The following is a 23,598-nucleotide window of genomic DNA, read 5'->3' on the forward strand; positions in this document are numbered from 1 at the left end:
TCATGTTATATTATGTCATATTATATTATATTATGTTGTGTTATATTATGTTATGTTATGTTATGTTATGTTATGTTATGTTATGTTATGTTATGTTATGTTATGTTATGTTATGTTATGTTATGTTATGTTATGTTATATTCCAGGTATAAAGTAATGACAGTCTATATCTGGGTGGTGGCAATGTCAGAGGAGAGAAGGGACAGTGTACAAGACATGTTAGGAAGGTAGAAACAACAGAGCTTGGCAACTCTTTGGATATTGGGAGTGAGGAATCAAAAATGACACCCAGGTTTGGAGCGTAAGTGGCTGGGAGGATAGGGTGGTACCCTGAACAGAAATACAGTAGTTAGGAAGGCAGGAAGAGGTGGCTGGAGAAGAAAGATGAATTCCATTTTGGACATGTTGAGTTTAAGACGTGTGGGGGATATCTGCAATTAGTAAAATGTAGCTTGTACAGTTTGAGATGTCTAATAATCAGTTGAAGCTTCAAGACTGAAGATTAGGAGAGCGGTTAGTGACAGACAAGCAGAACTGAGATTTAGCTGCATAGAGATGATCACTGAAATCATGGGACCTGATGAGATCACCAAGTGAAATAGTAGAGAGGGAAAGACGAAGGCCCAGGACTGAGCCTTGGGGATCTCTACTCTTAGTGAGTCTGATGTGGATGAAGCGAAGGGGACAGACAGTGGTCAGATAGATAGAATAATAGTAGAAATCAGTATCACAAACACCTAGGGAGAAGAGAGAATTATGGAGAAGAGAGTCAGGAACAAAGATTGAGAAAAAGCCATTATATTTGTCTACTAAGGCGTCCTTGGTTACTCCAGAGAGAGCAGTTTTAGTTGAATGATGAGGTCTGAAGCCAGATTGTAAGGGGTTAAGAAGAGAGTGAGAGCATATGTCAAACTGCTTGCCTTGTCAACGGGGAAGAGGAGAGGGAGGGGGAGAATTAGGAACTCAAAATTTTTTAAAAAGAATGTTAAAACTGTTTTTACAAGTAATTTTTAAAATATTAATTTTTTAAAAAAGAATAAAGTGAGAGGAGAGAAAATGATGGCCTCTGTTAGTCAACAGCTTTTTCAAAGAATTTAGCCATAAAAAGAAAGAGGGAGACAATAGATACTGGATGGAACAAAGGAGGGTTTTTTTGAGAATAGGGAGGATACCTGCATATTTGTTTTTGTTTCAGTCCTGTCCTACTCTTCATAACCCCATTTAGGTTTGGGGGTTTTTTGTTTGTTTATTTTTTCACAAATATACTTTATGGCTTGCCATTTCCTTCTCCAGCTCATTTTACAGATGAGGAAACTGAGTCAAATAAAGTTAGGTGACTTGCCAGGGGAGACAGTACTGAAGTAGCACATAGAGAGGGAAAGACTATTAGTGAGATAGAGTGGATACTAATGGGGGAGGGGGAGGAGAAGGAGCAATCCTCTAGAAAAGATGGACTGGCATGTGATCACTTGTAAACGTAGAAGTATTTGCTTTGGCAAGGAGAAGGGTCACCTCATCATGTGAGACAGGGGTGGAGGAGAATCCAGTGGCAGAAGGGGTCTGGGTGATGTGAAATGAGGAGGGGGGAGAAGAGGGACCTTTTAGCCAAGGCTTTCAAGTTGAGGCCATGTTGTCAGCTGACAGGGTGGAAGGAGGGGGAGTTGTGGGAGGCCTGAGGAGCGATAAAAGACATTTGGAAAAGCATTTGTGAGGAGCAGTGGATAGAGCACCAGCCCTGAAGTCAGAAGGACCTGAGTTCAAATCCAGCCTCAGACCAAACACTTGACACTAGCTGTATGACCCTGGGCAAGTCACTTAACCTCAATTGCCTTAAAAAACAAACAAACAAACAAACAAAAGCATTTGTGGTGAGTGAGAAAGCAGATCTATTAGGGAGATGTCAAATTAATCTTACTAAATGTCATCCTCCATTCAATAAACTTCAGTGACTCCCTGTCACCTCCAGGATCAAGTAAAAAACTCTCTGTTCAGCCTTTTAAAACCTGGTCCCTTGTTACCTCTCCTGTCTTCACATACCTTATTCTCCTCCGTGTACTCTTTGATGCAGGGGTACTGGCCTCCTGGCTTTTTCACCAATGCCATGCTCCATTTTTGACTGTGCAGTTTCACTGGCTCTACCCCATGCTTGAAATGCTGTCTTGTCTTCTCTGCCTGCTGGCTTCCCTAGCTTCCTTCAAGTCCTAGCTAAAATCCCACCTCCTACAGGAAGCCTTCCCCAACCCCTCTTCATTCCTGTGCCTCGCCTCTGTTAATTATCTCTCATTTATCCTTTATATAGTTTGCTTTGTAAATATTTGTTTGCATATTTTCTCCCCCTTAGATGGCAAGCTCCTTGAGGGCAGGTACTGTATTTTGCTCCTTTTTGCCTGGCACATAGTAGGCACTTAATAAATGCTTATTGATTGATATCTGTAATACCTAACCCGTAAGATTGCATGGCAATAAATGGATAAAATGTGCTCGGCAGCTCTTGAAGGCCTAAATGCATGTAAGCTATTATTATTCTGTCACCAAACATATCAGCTTTCTTCCCCTCCATACACAGCCACAGATTCATAGTACACACAAATATAAGAAGCAAGTCATCTGTATTTTCATTTAACTCAAACCTAGAAATGTTTTTTAATATTCATTTTTAAATTTTCAGTTCCAATTCTCTCCCTCCCTCCAGCTTCCACCTTTACTCCCACCATTGAGAAGGCAAACACTATGTCTATTACGCACGTGAAGCTATGGGAAATGTTTTTCATATTTCCACAAATGCCAAAAATGTTAATTATACCTAGCATTTCTATAGTGCTTTAAAGTTTGCACAGTATTTTACAAATATTGTCTCATTTTATCATCTCAGTACTGTTATGGTAGGTGCTGTTATTTTTCCCATTTTACAAATGAAGAACTGAGGTAGAGGTCACATGATTGTCCAGGGTCATACAGCTGGTGTCTGAGGCTGGATATGGACTCAGGACTTCCTGACTCTAAATCCAACATTGTAGCCACTTCACCACCTGGCTGTATAGAAGGACCAGCTCTTCCCACTGAGCTTTCAGAGACAAGGGGACTGCAGGATCAGGCCACTTCTTTTTTTCTTTTTATAATTTTTTTTTCCAATTACACATAAAAACAATTTTTAACATTTGTTTTTCAAAATTTTGAGTTCCAAATTCTCTTCCTCCCTCCCATCCCCCTGATTGAGAAAGCAAGCAACTTGATACAGGTTATACATTTGCAGTCATGCAAAACATATTTCCACATGAGTCATGTTGTGAAAGAAAGCAAAGATTTCCCCCCCCCAAAAAAAATTAAAACAAAAACAAGAAAAGTAGAGTTAAAAAGTGTGCTTGGATCTGACAAGCCACTTTTAAACTGATAGCCGACTTTATCTACATTCTTTGGGTAATCTCTATCGTAATTTGCTCCTCCCCTCCAATAAAAAACTCCCATTTGCTCCAGGCTAATCTTATCTAAATATTCAGAAAAAAACAGCAAATTAAATTAATTCCAATAAGGTATGGATGACTGGTTAGTTCCAACTCTTCAGGAGGTTATTTGCATGGTTAACTCATTTGTATGTGCTAAATACCTACAGGTGAATGAATGTGAAATTTCAGGCCAGTTGACAATGAACTGAAAAAATTTAAGCAGTTAAAGATCCTGCTGGGAAACTTCTCCACTTATTTCTGACACTTATACTCGTGTAACCTTGGGTGAATGATCTCACTTTTCTCCTATAAACTCCCAGCAGAATAGATCGATCGTTTATCCACAAGCATTTATTAGGGCTTACTACCTGTCAGGCATTGGACTAAGCTCTGAGGATACAAAGAAAAAGAAGGAAAAAAACAAAATTTCTGCCCTTGAGTAGAGGGGGCTACAATGCTAATGGGGGCTAGAGCTTGTAAATAACTGGTCAGAGTAGATGAAAAGTAGTCTTAGAGGAGAAGGTGGGAGCTGGGGGGCCATGGAAAGACTCAGAAGAGGCTGTCTGAGCTGAGTCTTAAAGAAATTCAAGTATTCTAAAAGTCTGAAGTTAGGAGGGAGAGCATTCCAGGCATGGGGAAGAGGGAGCAGGCAATGAAAAGGCATGGAGGCTGGGGATGAGAAATTGTAAATAGATGAGCATAGCTGGACAACGGAGGTCATGGAAGGGAGTAATATGTAAGAAAATTAGAAAGATAGGAAAAGACCTGCTTATGAAGGACATTATAGAATTCCTAGAAATAATAGGGAGCCACTGAAGTTTCTTGAGTAGAGGGGTGATGTTGTTAGACTTGCGCTTTAGGAAAACAACTTTGGCAGCACTATGGAGGGTGAATCAGAGAGGGGAGAGATCTGGGGCAAATAGCCCAAATAGAAAGCTATTGTAATAGTAGCTAGAGAGAGATGATATGGGCTTGATCTAGGGGTGAGGAGGTGAGAAGCGGATTGTGTAAATGGAGACAAAAGAACATCTCCAAGATATGTCTTAGAGTAGAGAAGGGAATCTTAACCTGGGGTCCAAGGACCTTTGTGGATATAGGTCAGGGGGTCTATGAACTTGGATGGGAAAATAAAATTCATCTTTATTTTCACTTACCTCTAAATGAAGTTTAGCATTTCCTTCAATTTGGAATACAGACAACCAATCTCAGCTGTGTTAGCAGTACCACTGGGTGACTTTGAATAGCACATCACCAATAGAAATCACATTTCCACAACATTTTACGTATTATTTCCATACATATTGTTTCCATATTTCCATAACACATTACAGTTGTTGCAGATGTCTCAAAATATCCATTAGACTCATCACCATTTCAAAATGACTGCAGTTATCAGACCTGCCCCTTGAGTGAGCCTGATTGCAATCTTCCTGTCTATAGATACTCAGGTGTCATAACAGGCCAACCGTTGGGGTCCTTAGTCTTCACCTGACTGCCAAGGGGTCCAAGACAAGATCTGGCAACTAACTAGCCTCTGAAGTTCTTTTCAGTTCTATATCTATTATCACCCCATAATTGATCAATCAATTAATTAGGAAACATTTGTTAAGCACCTACTATGTGCTAAGCACTGAGGATAGAAAATAAAAAAGAAATGATTCTTGCCCTCCAAAGGCTTACATTCTATAGGAGGTGTAGAATGTACATAAGTGCATGTATGTTGTTGTTCAATTGTGTCTGATTCTTCATGATCACATGGACTATATATCACATGAAGTCCTTCTATCCTCTACTAGCTCCCAAAGTCTGCCCAAGCTCAAGTTTGTTGCTTCCATGACACTGTCTATCCACATCATCCTTTGCCAACCCCCTTTCTTTTTGCCTTAAATCTTTTCCAATGAGTCCCATTCTGTGGCCAAAGTATTTAAGCTCCATCTTCAGTATTCGACATTCCAGTGAATAGCCTGAATTAATTTCTTTAAGTATTGGCTGATTTGATCATGTGTGTGTGTGTGTGTGTGTGTGTGTGTGTGTGTGTGTGTACACATCATATACAAATAAATGCAGAGTAATTTTGGGAGGGAAGGAACTAGCAGTTGGGGTAATCAGGAAAAGCTTCACGTAGATAGAAGACAGTGCTTGAGCTGAGCTTTGTAGGAAACATGAGATTTTAAGAGACTCCCATTCCTCCCACTCATTGGACTCATTCTCTTAAAACACATCATACAAGATTAGTCCAACGTGTCCTAAACATCAGCCAGCATTAGGGGCTCTTCCAGGGGATCCCAACTGTTGTCCTCTAGTCCTGAGTGAGGGGGAACAGGTTCAAGCCAAGCATAGTAGGTAACAAACAGTAATTACAGTTATGCATGAGTTATATATAGACCAGCTATAATTAGACATTGACAATGACACAGGGGAAGCTAATGGAGCTCTCTCAGACTTAAGAGTACATTCCTCAGCCTCCTGGGCTATTTTGGGCTTCTGAGGGATTTAGTTTCTCTAACTGGAGTCATGTGAAGATTGGGATGTGGAAAAAAAAAATTAACACACGGTGCCAGTGCCTGGAAGATCAGTAGTTTGACCTTCACTTTCTGCCCTATATCCTGCCTTTCAATGGTCTTTTCCCTGACTTATAAGAGTTTAGGACCTGTTCCCCCACTAAGATGAAAGGAACTGATAGTTCTGAGTAACCCTGAATGCTTTCTTTGCCTATCTCTGCAATACTTCCATTTTAAAGGAAGATAAGGAAAAGGAAATGCTTGATGAAAAGGAATGAATCACTAATGATGGAATTTCAATCATTAACCTATAATAATGGGGTGTCTTTGGGTGGGTGGGAATTAGGACCACGCAGGAACTTCTCAAATTAGATCACATAGGTGGGGACTACTCTGGCCAGTACAGAATTAAGACCCAGGTGGTAACTAGGAAAGGAAGGAAGGAAGGAAGGAAGGGAGGAAGGAAGGGAGGGAGAAAGGAAGGAAGGAAGGAAGGAAGGAAGGAAGGAAGGAAGGAAGGAAGAAGAAGGAAGGAAGGAAGGAAGGAAGGAAGGAAGGAAGGAAGGAAGGAAAGAAGGAAGGAAGGAAAGAAGAGGTGATATCTCATTATTTCTGCTTCCAGCTACCCCAACTCTTTAAGAATATAGAATTCTGTGCCTTCTTCCACCTGTGCATTTCCTCCCATTCCCACTACAAAACCTATGAATTCTCAAGGTGATGAAAACTCTAAATTTTTGCCCTCCTGGAATCTTACTCTCAAGAATCCACATTACAATGTGGACTCTCTGGACTCTGCTTTTAATTCCTTGAAGGACCTAGGACACATCTCTCCTTCCTGGGATTTAGGTTTCCCATCTATAGAATGGTGGGGGATGGACTACGTAATCCCCAACGCCCCTCCCCCTCTTTAATAGCCTGAGATTCTAAATCCTGCTGCCTTTGAGCCATTTAGATTTAGAGTTCCAGAAGCTCAATATTTTCTCTTCAAAGAGTAGATGGTACAAGTATTATCCCCATTCTACAGATTGTACCGACAGTGCTGGGAAGTTAGCACAGAATGGAAGACCTGTCCCACTCCTGTTCCTCACCTCCCCAGGAGACAAATGAGACTAGTGCATGGTCACCAGCACATTTGGGCCCAAACGGGAGAAGCACTTGCCTATGTCCCCGTGAAAAACCCAGTGTCAACCTTGAAGTCAGGACTGTTCCCAAAGAATCTTAGAATCTGAGAGCTGAAGGAAATCTCAGGGACCATATACCCACCCCATCCAATTTAGTCCCCAAAGACCCACTCGAAAAAGAATTCTTTTTAAGACTAATCCAACGAGGGGTCACACTTGTGGTTGCCGGGGTCTTTGTTCTTTCAGTCCAGATTTTAGGCCCTAAGGGAGAGATCAGACTAAACACCATTAATTCTTTAAAGTAGGTGAATAGTCCTTGGTCACCACTGGATCTTGAATGGGAATGGCCTAAGGCCCTCTCTGGAAGGGAATCCTTAGAAACCTGGAGGAAGGAGGGAGGGTTTAATTAACCCTTCCAATTTGATGAGTTGTTTATTCTCACTGGAAGGCTGTTGTTATTGACTTTTGTATATACTCTTAGGTGGGGGCCTGGAGAGCTGCCCCTATTTACACTATTTACACTAGAGTTGTTTATATTGCTTTTCCTAGTGTTTGTTTATATTTAGGAAAAAAGTGTTCCACAAATTTGCCGAGTTGAATCAACCATTTTAGATCTTGAACTTGAGCCAGACCTGGACTAAGTTGGAGACAAATTCCACTTTTGGACAGCTCCACCCAGAACGAATTTTTTCCCTCTTGTCTTGCCTAAATTTGCCTCTTGGCCACTTCCATGCCTTGCTCTGGGTTCTGCACTCCGGGGCCAACGAAAACAAATCAAATGCATTCCCTCCATGACAGTTCTTCAAACATTTAGTCTTCCCTGCTCCATGACTTTTCCAACTCTTCCATATATGGCAAGATCTCCAGGTCCTTGACCAACCTGGTTGCCCTTCTCTTCATACTCTAGAGCTTATCAAAGTCCTTAAAGCATCATGTGACCCAAACTGACTGCCATACACCAATTTGATCACGGCAAGAGAAAGCTTGGAATAGTGTCTTTTTGCAGGCTTTTCCAAGGGCAGTCCATTTCCCTTCCACCCTCCTGGTCCTCATATTACCTTTAAAGGACAGAAGTAGACATGTAGGAGGTGACTATTAATAACATTATTCATTATAATTGGTAATATTATTATTAATAATTAATAATAGCGCACATTTATGTAGTACTTTATCTCTTTGAAAACGCTTCCACATGCATGTTTCATGAATTGGTAGGCTAGGTAGGTTGGCCAGATGGAATTGGCTTAACCACTGTGACACAGCTAATCAGTGGCAGAGACTGGACTAGGACAGTAGTAAAGGCTTGGAAGTGAAAGATTTGGGGTGACTATATTTCTGGTTCAAATCCTGATTTGCCATATGCTTTTGTCTCCTTGGCTAAGTCATTTCATCTTTGGTTTTTATATTTCCTCATCTGTAAAATGTAGCAGATGGACAAGATGGTGTTCGAGGACTCATCCCACTCAGTACCTGTGATCCTTCCATGGGAAGGTTGGCTTTGAAGGTTTTGGCTTTGAAATCTGGGTTCAAATATAGCTACAGACATTTACTATGTGACCTTGGGCAAGTTACTTAGCCTCTATCTACCTCAGTTTCCTCAACTGTAAAATGGGGATAATAATAGTACCTTCCTTTGAGAGTTGTTGTGGAAAATCAAATATGTGATTTTCTAAGTCAATGAGGCCCACTGGGATCTTTACATATGGTACAGTAGCCCCATTTCTATTGAGTTTGACCCTAGGCTATTTCACCTTTCTTGACCTCCATTTCTTCATTCATATAATGACTATAATAGTTACCTTCTTTAACTCCCAGAATGCTGGGGGAGGATCAAGTAACAGTTTGACCTTCTTCTGAACCGCAATGGTAGTGGGAAAAAACTCAAAGTGACATTTGTTTTGTTCAGTTGTTTTTCAGTCATGTCTGACTCCTTGTGACCCCATTTGGGGCTTCCTTGGCAAAGATATTGGAGTGGTTTGGCATTTCCTTCTCCTGCTCTTTTTATAGGTGAGGAAACTGAGGCAAACAGGGTAAAGTGGTTTGCCTAGGGTCACACAGCTAGGTAAGTGTCTGAAGCTAGATTTGAACTCACAAAGATGAATCTTCCTGACTCCAGGCCCTGGCACTCTATCTACTGTGCTACTCAACTGTAAAGTGCTTAGCACAGTGCTAATAAATGCTTGCTTCCAAATGCCAGATGCCAAAACTGCCCTACCAGAAGGGGTAGATAAATGGAAGAATGAAACTTTGTCCCAAGGGCAATGGCTTCCTACCTACAAATACAAAGAATGAAAAAATCCTTGATATCAAGGGGCTTACATCCTAATTTTCTTTTTCTTGATTCTTCCTGGCCCCTTCACAATGAGGCATTAGGAGGAAAACCAACATAGAATCCTCAGTTTCAGAGCAGAAGGGCACCTGGAAGTTCAGCAAGTCTGATCCATGTGTGTTTCAGGGGTGAGGAAACAGGGGTCTAGAGACCTAAAATCACACTGCAGGGGCTAAGCTGGAGGTGGGGCCTAAGCCTCTTAACTGACCAGTCAATCCCACCCCCATCAATCATCAACCAATCAAACATTTATTAGCACCAGTGCTAATACAGAAACCAAAACAGATGTTGTCCCAAGGCAACGGACAACCTGTACAGTTCATATTCCTTTCAGAGGCACTAAGGTGAGGCTCAAGGAATATTCTTTAAATGAGTCAATGAACATAATTAAATTAAATTCTACCTCATTGGTGCAGTAGACCTGGCGTCAAGAAGACTCACCTTCCTGAGTTCAGATCTGGCCTCAGACACTTACTAGCTGTGTGACCCTGTGCAAGTCACTTCACCTTGTTTGCTTCAGTTTCCTCATCTGTAAAATGGGCTGGAGAAGGAAATGGCAAACCACTCCAGAATCATTGCCAAGAAAACTCCAGGTTATGAAGAGTAAGACATGACTGAAAAATAACTAACTTAGAAAACCACATATTAACATTACCTATGTTCTATTGTATTTTTATTTATTTTGTTTAGTATTTCCCAATTATGTTTTAATCTGGTTCTGCAGCATTGAAGAGAGTTGCTGGCTGTATGTTCAACTCTGGTCTACAAACAACAGGGTATGTTATAGAAAGAGCGCCATTCTTGAGAGTTAAAAAGACCGGGGTTCAAGTCTTGGCTCTCTCACACTTATCAGTTATGTAGCTTTGAGCAATGCTAACAATAAGCTAACATAATACATAAACAACATTTATGTACCACTTTAAGGTTTGAAAGGAATTTACATGATCTCATTAGATGCTCACAACGTGCCTGCGATTGAAGTCCTGTAGATGTCATTATCCCCATTCTACATAGGAAGAAATTGAGGCTGAGAGTTTAAGTGGCACAGTGGAAAGAGTGTCGGATTTGGAATTTAGAGGCAGTTGTTTGTCAGTCACGGCAGACTCTCTGGGACCCCAATAGGGTAAAGACATTGGAAGAGTTTGTCAGTAAGTTTGCTTGTCAATAAAAGTTTGTCCTTCTATTTCTAAATTTATGATCCTGGGACTCACCCAAAGTCACTGGACTGGTAAGTTTCTCAGGTGAGATTTGAACTCAGCTCTTCCTAACTAATTCTGGCACTCTAATCATCACGCTATGCTCACTAAGTCTCTGTTTTCCCATCTGTAAAATGGGAATAATAAGATATACACTACCTACCTTATAGGATGCTATATAAATGAGTTGGTTTTCAGTGGCTTGCCCAGGGTCCCCACAATCTTAGATACCCAACATTCCTTCTCCCACTACACCAATCAAATCGATTAAATCATTCCCACCAAGATGGTAAGGACTTAAGTTATCCCACAAAGGCTCCTTGGTGCAACGTCCTGGATTCGAAATAAGAGCATCCTGGTTTAAATCCCGATTCTACCGCTTCTTGCCTCTATTGCCTGGAACAAATCGCTTGACTTTCCTGGACCTCGGGAGTGAAATGAGAAGGTTGTGCTAGTTAAACTAGTCTCTTCCTGCTTAAAATCTGTGATCTTTGTGATTTCCCAAATATGTGGCCCCTTTACCCAGCCTGCATGGAGAGGGGCTAGTCTGCCATCTGATCCTCTGAGTACTCTCTGGGCCTCACAGATATCCCGATATCCGGTCACCTACCCAGTCCCTTTTTCTGTTGTTCTCTAGTCGGTTCAGTTGTGTCTGATTCTCTGTGACCCCACTAAGGGTTTTCTTGGCAAGTATACTAGAGTGGTTTGCCATTTCCTGCTGACCTTTGCCAATGAGAAGCTACTTCCCATCCTGGAGACTATGTATTTAAGAACCAGGAGATGAACCTTAAGAAGAGAAGGCTTACTTACAGGGGACCTGATGGCTATCTTCAAGAGTCTTACAGGCTGTAACGTGAAAGTAGGATTGTTCCCTTTTACCCCAGAGGACAGAATAAGGGAAAATGGGTAAAAGTTGCAGAGAGGAAGACTTGAGCTGAATTTGGGGGGGAAGCTTTTGAAAAATTTTCTTGTTGTTCAACCATTTTTTCAGTTGTATCCAATTCTCCCTGACCCCATTTGGGGTTTTCTTGGCCAAGATACTCAAATAGTTTGGCATTTCCTTTTCCAGTTCATTTTACAGATGAGGAAACTGAGGCAAATAGGGTGAAGTGACTTGCTCAGGGTCACACAGTTAGTAAGTATCTGAGGCCAGATTGGAAGTCAGGAAAATGGGTCTTCCTATAGAGGTAGTTAAAACGTTATGGACTGCACTGAGGAACAGTGAGTTCTTCATCCCAGGAGGTCTTTGAGTGGAAGCTAGATGACCCTGCGTCAGAGATATCATAGAAGAGATTCCTGTTCAGATTCAGATGGGACTCAATAGCTCCTGAGGTCACTTTCAGTACAAAGATATTGTGATTCTGTGAGACTCCATAGGCTGTACAGGTGAGTTCCCATCAAGAAACCCAAAGATTCCATCCAAAACACAGGGACAGAGAAGCCTTGAAAGAAGGGAATCTTGACATCCTCCCAAGGAGAAACTAACCAACCTTAGAAATAACTTTTCTAATGGTCAGGAACCTCAATTTTCTGGGAATAGCAGAGAATGCTAATTTCATTCATTTGAGAGCAATTTCATGTTCTTTTGGTTAGACACACTGGTGAAATTAGAAGGGGATTGCTTCTAGGATTACAAAATATCAGAGGTAGGAGAGTCCTTAGGATATAGAATATCAGAGATTAGGACAAGGTCTTAGGATACAGAACATGAGAAATGGAAGGGACCTTAGAACTTAAGTCAGATACCTGAGGCCCCTTAGAACACAGAACACTTCAGTGCAAAGATATACTGCTGCTGTTGAGTTGTTTCAGTCATATCTGACTCTTCATGACCCCATTTAAGGTTTTCTTGGCAAATATACTAGAATGGTTTGTTATGTCCTTCTCCAGCTCATTTTACAGATGAGGAAACTGAGGCAAACAGGGTGAAGTGACTTGCCCAGGGTCACACACATAGTAAGTGTCTGAGGCCAGATTGGAACTCAGGAAGATGAGTCTTCCTGACTCCAGGTCTGGTGCTCTAACCACTGTACTACCTGGCTGCCCCAAAATATATTAGAGATCACCTAGTTCAAAAAGTCTTAGCTGTGTGTGTGTGTGTGTGTGTGTGTGTGTGTGTGTGTGTGTGATGGATCCTTCTGGCAATCTGGTAAAGACCCCTTTTTAGATTCATGTTTTTAAATACATAAAATAAAATATATAGAATTACAAAGGAAACAAGTTACATTCAAATATAGTTATGAATTAAAAAAAAGTTCATGGAGTCCTAGGTTAAGAAGGCCTAAACCTAGTCTAACTCAAGGAAGAAACTGAGACCCATAGAGATGAAATGACTTGCCCCAGGTCATGCAACTTATCAGTGTAAGAGCCAAGACTTGAACCCAAATCTCTCCACTCTTAGTCCAGTACATTTCTACTACAGCACAGAAAGGTTTCAAGCTTAAAAGCACCCAAGAAGAGGGAAGACAATAAGAAACAATAATTTAGCTTCCCCCCTCAAGAAAACAAGTCACCACTAATTAATTAAAAAGAACTCCTAAGCAGAGATCCTGCCCTTAATCTTCCTTCCTTCTCTCCTCCACCGCCCCCCCCCATTCCCCTCAACAACCCAGAAGAAAACACAACCCCACTGGAAAATCAGCACAGTGCCTACTGTACCTGTTCTCGGAGGCAGAGGCAGTGAGTACTGCTGCTATGTGCTTCAGAAGATGTGACAGCTGACAGGGACAGAAGAAGATATCCAAGAAGAGGCCAGGCCTGCCCAACCACAGATGACGGGCTGTGAATGAGCAAGCATGTGACTCTGGCCAGCTCCCTCCCCGATGGGCCCCATTCTCTGACTCATCTCTACAGTCATGCCTTCTTCCTCCTTTCCTGTGGCTGCTCCTCTTCTTCTGTTCTTCTAGGAGGGGAGGGTCCCCTTCAAGGACATGGACCACAGAGAGAGGCTGGAGCTCCTGATATCCTGTTATCTAACCCTCTGGAGCAAACAGATACACAGGCCTAGCTTCCCTGTCTCCAGGCTCCCTGGATTTCTTTGACGTTCTGGCCCAAGGGAGGCATAGGCAGCACTGAGGTCCCCCAGTCTTACACAGCTGCCTTCCCCGACAAACCTGCCTGATGAGTCTGGGTGGGGGTGGAACTGGTTTGACTTCCTAACTGTGGGAAGAACAAGCTGGCCGATTTGGTAACAGATGGAATAGGAAAGGAAGAAGATGAGGATTAGGGGTCTTTGTGTGTACAGTAATAAAGAAAAACTTCCTTGGAAGATTGGGTCTATGGTAGCTCCCTCTTGGTGAGCCATGGAGGACCATGGGCTCTCTCAGGGAACATATCTGGGAATTCTAGTTTCAGCTCTTCCATTCATTGGCTATATGAAATTGAACAACTCATTTCTCTTCTCTGGGTCTCTGAACATCTCTAATCACTTACCTTCTTGGAGGTAAATGACTATAACTATTAAGGTGACTTCCAATTCTAAATTCAAAGATTTAATTGTCTAGTACTTTCACATGCAAGTCTTGATTCTTTATGACCAACCAGTGGAGATGATGGAGAGGGTCTCACTCCTGTTTGAAGGATGAAGAAACCAAGGCCCAGACAAGTTAAGAGACTTGCTCAGTATCACAGAGTAAGGCCAATGTAGAACCTAGGTCATGTCTCCTTCAGATGGATTGTATATCCTTGGGCAGAAGAGTTAAAAAAGAGGTTTCCACATCTTTGTCCCTCCCTCAATATATCAGAAAAAAACCTGAATATATTGTTAGTAAATAAGATGCCCTGACACTCAATTCAATCCAGCCAACACTTTTTCCCTATATTAGTCATGTTGTGAATGAAAACACAAGCCCTCCACAAAAAAAAAAAGCCATGAAAAAATAAATAAATAAAAATAGTATGTTTCAATCTACATTCAAACTCCACCAGTTCTTTCTCTGGAGATGGATAGCATTTTTCATCATGAGTACTTTGGAATTGTCTTGGATCACTGTATTGCTGAGAACAGTTAAGTCATTCACAGTTGATCATTGTACAATATTGCTGTTACTCCTGGTTGTGCCCACTTCACTTTGCATCAGTTCATGTAAGTTTTTCCAAGTGTTTCCGAAATCATTCTTCTTATCATTTCTTAGAGCACAATAGCATTCCAATACATTCATATACCACAGCTTGTTCAGTCATTCCCCAACTGATGGGTATCTTCTCAATTTCCAATTCTTTGCCACCACAAAAAGAGCTACTATAGATATTTTTTGTCCTTTTCCCCTAATTTAAAAAATCTCTTTGGGATGCAGACCTAGTACTGGTATTGATGGATCAAAGAGTGCACACAGTTTTATGGCCCTTTGGACATAGTTTCAAATTGCTCTCCAGAATCAACCAATTAAGCACCTATTATGTGCTAAGTTGGCAGTCTTCCTAAGCAGAAGATATTTTTACATAGGAAATTCATTAGACTGATGAAATCACAGGCTTGGACCAAAATACATACATACATACATACATACATACATATATATGTATATATATGTGTGTGTGTGTGTGTGTGCATATATATATATATAGCTAGGTTCTAGGGATACAAAGAAGAAAAGCAACATAGTTCTTGTTCTCAAAGAACTCACATTTTGATAAGAAATCTATTTCATGTTAGATATATATAGTAGGAGTCACAATTGAGAAAGGCATAAGACTGGATTATCCTCTTACTATGAAGGATGACATAGCAGAGTGTAGTGGAAAGAGGCTTTCCAGGCAATATGTCCAAGTTCAAAGGGAGCTTCTTGCATTACTTTTGAAAAACAAAAAAAAAGAGCCACATGTGATAGCATATGCCTGTCATCTCTATTAGTGGGGGAGGCTGAGGCTGGCAGGTTGCTTGAGTTCAAAAGTTCAGAGCTTCAGTCAGACTAAGGATGATTGGACAACCACACTAAGTCCAGTGCCAATATGGTGAGAATCTGGGAGCAGAGAGGCACTGGGATGCTCAAAGAGGGGCAAACCAGCTCAGGTTGGAAATAAAAGAAGTCAAAGTTCTCATGCAAATCAATAGTGGGATCAGGTCCATGAGTAAGTAGCCACTGCACTTCCAACCTGAGTGAGAAAGGAAGGCCTAGTCAAAGGAAAGAAGAGAAAAGAAAAAGAAAATAAAGGAGTAAATGAGAGAAGAGAAAAGGGAAAGAGAAAAGAAAAAAGAAGAGGAGAGAAAAGAAAAAACAATGAATAGAAACAAACAAATATCAAAGAGAAAGAAAAAAGCTAAACCCATACACATGAAAATGAAAATCCACCAAAACTGGAATGAGCAAAGTCACAAAAAGTGCTAATCCAATACATATTTTGGAGCAATAAAAATAGCTAAAGGATGAGGAACTACACAGATGAAAAAAGAACTTTATAGAAAGAGATATTACAAATAGATAAATAGCACATTTAAATAAATTAAGCAAGAATTAGTCTGAGTAAGAAAGCCATAAGAATAAAAAATAGATCTTAAGGAAAGGGTTTTTTTTTTGGGGGGGGGTTTAATCATGGGAAGAACAAAAGCTCAAATAAAAGATGCTTTAAAAAACTAGGAAATAATGAAGAAAATGAGAAATATATGGAATTTAATAGAAAATTTCAAAAAATCCTACAGAAGTAGCCAACAAAGGACTTTGGAGCCAAAGAATGGGATTGCACACAAATACAGGGTTACTGGAAATACAAGCTCAAAAATCACAAAATTATCAAAGAACTTGAAAATACACAGACTCAGTGATGGCCCTAGAGGATGGTTTTCCTCAATATTCTTAACACTCCACAATATTTAGCAAAATAAAAGAAAGACTTGCCCAGGGTCACATAGCTAGTAAGTGTCAAGTGTTTGGTCTGAGACCAGATTTGGACTTAGGTCCTGCTGAATCCAGGGCCAGTGCTCTATCCACTGCATCACCTAGGTGTCCCTCCAGGACATTTTCAAGAAAATATTTTTAACTAGAAAAAACAAGCACTACAATATACATAGAAATAATCCATAGGACTGCAAGAAAAAGAATCTATTATTGAAAACACCAAGAAACATTATGATTAAACTTCAACATTCTAATGATAAAGGAAAAGTACTTTAAGCTGCCAGAAGAAATAAGGAACTCACTTTCCAAAAAACAATAAGATCACAGTGAACTGTTCAGGGAAGGCAAGGGACAATCAGATTAACCAGAGTACAATATAGACAAAATTAAGAAGCATGGATTTAAAACCTAGAATTATCTACCTAAAAAAATTTACTATACATAGTTAAAACAAGAGCTGGATATTTGAGAAGCAGATTTTGCAAATCTTACAGAGAGGCACATATACTTCAAGAAAACCTTTGAACAATAGTTAAGCCCCTGAGCCAAAACTGAAAGTGTTTCAAACAATCCATACTTCTTAAATCTAGATAAACCAGTTGCTAACAAAATTTGAGCTACCGTCAGGATTTCATTTGAATCACTAAATGATTCAGAAAGCTTTAGAGAAACAGAGGAAAAGGGAAGGAGGGACAGAAAGGGGGAAGGAAAAGGGCACTAGGATGATCCCAAAGTGAAGGTCTCATCACTGATAAGTGGGAAGTCCCATTTAGAGAAAATGACATTGGTAATAACATAACATAAGTGGCTTATAGTGGTCCAGTTAAGCCTAGGTTGAATCCTACAAAAACTAACAATGAGAAAGAACATATTCTCTGTTGGAAAAACTGAAGAAAATACAAATTTTATGAGTGTTGTGCTAAATGTAAACTGATGAAACTCTCCAATAAAATGAATACAACTCATGGAATGGATTTATTTTTTAAACCTAGAATCCTAAAACACACTGTTTAAAGAAAATACATTTAAACACATTTAATACCCTAGGGAATCCTGAGATTTTCCATGTGCTCTGTAGCTACACTACAGACTTTTGGGCTTTCCTATCTATCCTGAAGCTGAATTCTCTTTAAGTCTTGTTTCCCTCCCTGGACTTCCTCCCCTGCCCCATTAGAATGACCCTGAGAAAAGAGACTGTCTAGTTTTTTTCTGTTTGTATCCCTCAGTATGTAGTACAATGCTTGGCTATTTTTTAATCCATTCATTCAATACAGAAAGATTTCGATAGATTCCAAATGAAAGGGTCAATACAGAATTGTAGAATTTTAATGTCAGAAGGTGCCTCAGGCAAGGCTGACCTGAGGAAAGAAACTGCTACACAACATACTTGGACCAGATCTACAATTTCCTTGGTGTAGGGAGCTTCTTGTGGGGAAACTTCCTCCCCATCAGCTTCTGCTCTGCAATTGATAGTTGTACATACATACTAGGTACCTGACAAGTGGGAATTCATCTTTGCTTTTCAAGCACTAGCAAAGGGAACCCAACTCTCTTCCAAGGAAGCCCACCACACTTTCGGGATTATTTTTAAGTTTTTCTTTACCTAAAACTTAAGTTTTCTTCTTTACTACTTTTATCCATTACTGCTAGTCCTACTCTCTGGATTTAAGGAGAACAAGATGGCTACTAGGACTTCAAGTACTTGAGGACAGCTCTTCTCTCCTTCCTAAGACTTCTCCAGGGTATACATATCCAGTTCCCTCAAATGATTCCCATGTGGTATGAACTGGCCACTCACTATCTTTGTCCCCATCCTCTGGATCTCTTCCTCTTTATCCACGTCCTTCCTTAAATGGTGTTCAGAATGGAACACCACACTCCAGATGTGAATGGACCAGGACAGAGTACAATGGGACAATATTTCCTTCATATTCCTGAATGCTATGCTATTCTTAATGTGTAGCATATGTTTGCATTAGTTTTCCTGATGACCACATCATGCTGTTGAATCACAAAATTTGCAGGCCACTAAAGCCCCCAGGTCTTTTTCACATAAACAACTTCCTACCCCAAGTAGTGAGGTGATTTTTTGAACCTAATGACAAGACTTTGCTTTTATTCTTATAAAATTTAATATTATTTGATTTGGCTCAATGTTCTAGCCTGATGCTTTTGAGACCAAACATTCATGCAATGTGTCATTGACAAATTTCTTAACAATGTCATCTATGCTCTTATCCAAGTCAATCAATAAAGAAGCATTTATGAATCATCTACAATGATTCTTGCATAAGGCTTGTTGCTGAAGATGCAAAGACAAAAGATGAAATAATGCTTCTCAAGGAATTTTCATCCTATTGAAGGAGAAAACATGTTTGTAAAAAATAGAATAAATATTTAGAATAAATATATATAGAATAAATGCAAAATATATATTGAAACCCAGATTACAAATATAATATGGTTAAATAAAAGTCACGAGGGGAGGGCACTAGCAGTTGGGGGATCAGGAAAGGGCTCATGTCAAAGGTGGAACTTGATCTACATCTTGAAAGACTTGAGGAATTCTATAAGATGAAGGTGAGGAAAGAGTTCATCCCAGGCATGTAAGATTTCTAGTGCAAAGACCGAGAGACCAGAGATGGAACAGCTTGTGTGAGGAAAGGAGAGAAGACCAGTTTATTTGGACTGCAGAGTGTGACTAGGGGAATAAGGCATAATAAGGCTGGAAACTTAAATTAGAACCATGTCGTGAAGGGCATTAAAAACCAAAGTGGGGAGCTTATGTTTTATCCTGGAGGCAATAGGAAGTCACTATAATTTATTGAACTGGGGAGTGATATGGTAAGATCTAAGCTTAAGAAACATCACTTCAGTAATGGGTGGGATGGATTGGGGTGGGACAAATAAGAGATAAAATGACCAATTAGGAAACAATAGCAATAGCTCAAACGAGAGGTGATAAGGAGCGAAACTAAGATGGTAGTTGTGTGAAAAGAGAATAGATGCTGTATGTGAAAGATGCTGTGGAAGCAGAGATGTCAAGATTTGGCAGTTGGTTGGATATGGGAGTGAGGGAGACTGAGGAAGAGTGTGAGAAGGCAGTATATTATTAAATTATTATTACATTATTATATGTTCTATTATTAAATTGGGCACAGCCAAGTACAGTACTAAGCACTGGAGACCTCTTTCAAAGTGATACTGGTCTCTTTTTCTCTCTCTTCAGAATTATTTCTGTATTTTCAGAATTTCTTTCTTTAGAACTTCTCGAGAACTTCCCATCTCTCTTGGGATATCACCCTATAAAATGTTAGGCTGTGGCACCTACTTTTCCTTTCTCTGGACCCTTTGACGCCTCTCCCCAAATCTAGGGTGCAGGTCAAGACTAGTCACACTTTTTTCTCCCTCCTCAGTACAAACTCTAAGATGGGGGCAGTAGATCCTTTGCTCCAAGTTTCCCATCATTTCCTCAGCAGCAACCATGCCTTTCTGGCATAAACAAAAAGATCCAGAACACAATTTCCCCTTGTTGGTTCTGTCACTTTTTGAAGGATGAAAATAGCCATTACGGCAAGTGAAGAGATTAATAACTGCTCTGTCCTAGCAGGAGGAAATTCCAGCTTCCCCTGGATAATTGAACCTCTCTCACCCTTATCTCTTACCTCTATGCAAGGAAGCCCTCTGAGATCCCAAGTCCTAGAACAGATGCTGAGGTGAATGGGGTTTCCTCTCGAGCAGCTCCCAGCACCAATGAAATCCAGTCCAAAAAGAGCCCGTCTATGTTTCTGGTATCAATATTATAAAAATGAACAATTCTGAAGATTTTGATAAACTGATGAAGAATGAAATGAGTAAAACCAGAACAATTTATACAACAATATCCACATTGTAAAGACAAACAACTTTGAAAGCTGCAAGACCTATGATCTATACAATGATCATCCATGATCCAGAGGACTGGTGATGAAACATGCTATTCATTACAGAGACATGACAGATTTATAGGGCAGAGTAAGACATCTTTCTTTTTTTTTTCCAATGAGGTGGGAGGGAAAGAAAATAGATTTCTATTAATTAATTAAAAAAACACAAAATTTTAATTAAAAAAGGCAATCTCCCCCTGAGCAAAATCTACCTCAACTCTGATGTGTGTCCACCAATGCATATGTAACACATGTGTGTGTATATATATGTATGTACACCACATATGTGAATTCATTATAAATATACTTGTATATATATATATATATACGTATGTGTGTGTCACACACAAAACAAAGCCAAAAGTAACAAAACCTCAGGCTGACTTGGGAAGGGACATAGACCAAATGCATTTTTCAGTTGTTTGTTGTCTGTTATTTCTTTTAGTTCTACTTTGTTAAGCACTAAGGATTATGTAAGATTTTATGTTTCTTGGAAGCTTATGTCACTTAATTAGACTCAATTTTGCCCCTGGACTGCTGATTCTCATAGAGCGTTAGAACTCAAGGGGACCTTAGGAATTATGCAGTTCAGAAAAGATAGAACCTTTTTTAAAGGGATGGGGAAATTGTGGCTTACAGGGGAAATAACTTTTAGTGGCCTTCCCCCAGGCCTCAGGCCTACAGTGATGTGTCCCTCCTCTGACTCCTATTGCATCCACTACTCAAAGGGCAATTCATCCTGGACAGGCCAGTGACGTGTGTTTAGCTCTTTGCACATTTACTTACGCCTTATTTCCCCAACTTGGTCTGATCAGCCACAGTTGGACACATGGTACTTTGACCCTGACACCATGATGTCATTTTGATCCTCTTTTTTTTCCCAACTAGCCTTCAAGCCCTTTGAAGGCAGAGAGTATTGGTTGCTTCATGCTTTTGTATCCTCCCACCCAGACGACGTGGGTACTCAGTGAGGAGGCAGCATGGTACAGTAGCTATGGAGTCAGAGGACCTGGGTTCAAATCCCACCTGTACTTAACCATTCTATATGTGTGACCTTAAGGAAATCACATGACTACCTAGGCCTTAGTTTCCTCAGTTACAAAAAGAGGAGTTTGGGCTTCTAAAGTCCCTTGCAGTTCCAAATCTTTGGTCCAGGGAAGTACTTGTCTGATTTCCACCACCACTTATTAGTGCTTCTTCCTTCTACCCACCCCTCCACTTCATCCTATATTTACTTGTCTTTACTGGTTACAGAACTTCTTAACCTGATGCTCTGAAATTTTTTTTTAATACATATCAAGCATTTACTTGCCAAAAGAGCCAGTGTTGTATAATGGGAACTATGCTAGACTCAGAGCTAGTCTTTGGGATCAATTTTTTTATTAATAAATTTATTTATTTAGTTTTAGTTTTCAAACAATCATTTCATGAGATTTTGAGTTCCAAATTTTTTCCCCCATTTTTCCCCTCTCCCCATCTCAAGAGGGCATGTAAATTGATATAGGTTCAACATATACATTCCTATTAAACCTATTTCCATACTAGTCTTTTTATAAAGAAAAATTAGAACCAATGGGAGACACCACAAGAAGGAAGAAACAAAAAAAAGAGAGAGAAAGCAAATAGTATGCTTTGATCTGCCTTTCAATCTCTTAAGTTCCTTTTCTGGATGTGGAGAGCATTTTCCATCATGAGTCTTTTGGAGTTGTCTTAGATCCTTGCATTGCTAAGAAGAGATAAGTCTATCAAAGTCAGTCATAGCTCTGAACTTTTGAAAATATAATTTGATAACTGTATTCCCTATCATTTTTTCCTTTGTCATCTTAGGTTTTTCATTTTACACCCTTTAAAACACTCTTATGAGAAGGGGTCCACAGGCATCGCCAGACTGCCAAAGGGGTCCATGACTTAAACAAAGTTACGAAGCCCTGACCTGGCAGAACGAATGTAAACTCCCTGAGAGCAAGCACTATTTGTTATTGCCTTTTTTGTCCTCAGCCCATGGCACAGAGCCTCACCCACGGTAGGTGCTTTTTTGTTCATTCAGTCACGTCTGACTCTTCATGACCCCATGCCTCATAACACACCAGGCCCTTCTAATCCTCTACTATCTTTCAAAGTCTGTCCAAGTTAGTAGGTGCTTAGTATCATATATATAAATACATGCACATTTACATACACATCTATTTATTTACACATATTGTCTTCTCCCATTGAGGATCAGTGCGGAGTACTGGATAGAAAGTTGGTGGCCATGACAGAGCTGGGTTTCAAGTTTTTCCTTTAGCTTGACACAAACAAGTAAGGTAACCTCGTGGTGCTCTAGGCAATATCTTAAGCTTCAGAGAAGATGCTCTAGAGTTCCCTAAACCAGTGAAATCCCTGACCCCATGATGGAGCGTAATTTCCTTGAGGGCAGGGACTGTTTTTCCGAGTCTGTTTAATCCCCAGGACTAAAGGCAGTTTGTTGTTTAATTATTCAATTAATTAACATTAATTAATCAATGTTCATTGATTGATTGACTGACTAAATATGTGTTTAAATTGTAGATCTCCCTCTGGAGTCCGAGTATGGAGATCTGTTCATGGCACCACAGTGCCTTATGCCTTATGGAAGACTTAGGAAGACTTAGGCTTGTTTGGTCTCCTTCCAAAAGGAAGAGGTCCTTGCTGACTGATAGCCCATCTCTAACACCATGACCTGGGGTTAGGGCTTGGAGGAGGCCTGCCAGGTGGCTCAGGACTCCTGAGTCATAGCCATGCCCTTAGAAACAATGCTAAATACTACATGAGTTAAGTGAGTTATGGCAGAGTAACTGCATTCATTCAATCAGTGAGCAAATTCCCGTGCTGAGCTCTGGACCGAATACTTTGGATAATGAAGATAACTTTAACATAGGATCGCTGCCTTCCACAAGAATGAAACTCATAATCCCAGAATGTTAGGCTTGGTTCCACCCCATTCATTGAATACACTAAGATCTGAAACGGCCAAATAACTTATCCCAAATCCCAAGTCAGTACTTGAACATAGGTCTCCTGTCACTCAGTCCAGTGTTCTTTCCACTATTCTGAATTGTGTAAAATATTTGAGTACGAAACTGAATTGGACCATCTCCCTTTTGTGGACTTTGAACTGCCCTGACTATTAGGACAAGGAACCTAACAATGTTGAAACAGCTGCATCAAGGTTATTGCGTGTGACCTCCTGTAACCAGGTCCAGGCTGTGTTATCAGAGCCTGTTCAA

The 23,598-nt window shown here is 40.3% G+C and overlaps 1 protein-coding gene across 2 annotated transcripts in view; it reads right to left on the reverse strand.

The window, feature by feature from the left end:
- The window catches only part of TMEM40 (transmembrane protein 40), a 47,978-nt gene that overhangs the window by 13,350 nt on the left and 11,030 nt on the right, over positions 1-23,598 (reverse strand). Inside the window, exon 1 of one of the 2 annotated variants that reach the window (XM_020981091.2) lies at positions 13,249-13,678. The exons of the other annotated variant lie outside the window; for it this stretch is intronic. The gene's annotated coding sequence lies outside the window, so the exon portion shown is untranslated. Of the gene's footprint in view, positions 1-13,248; positions 13,679-23,598 lie in introns of those variants that run through there. 2 annotated transcript variants of the gene reach the window in all.

The sequence above is a fragment of the Phascolarctos cinereus genome, unplaced genomic scaffold, assembly GCF_003287225.1.
Source record: "Phascolarctos cinereus isolate Bilbo 61053 unplaced genomic scaffold, phaCin_HiC Scaffold_4;HRSCAF=312, whole genome shotgun sequence".
Lineage (NCBI taxonomy): Eukaryota > Metazoa > Chordata > Mammalia > Diprotodontia > Phascolarctidae > Phascolarctos > Phascolarctos cinereus.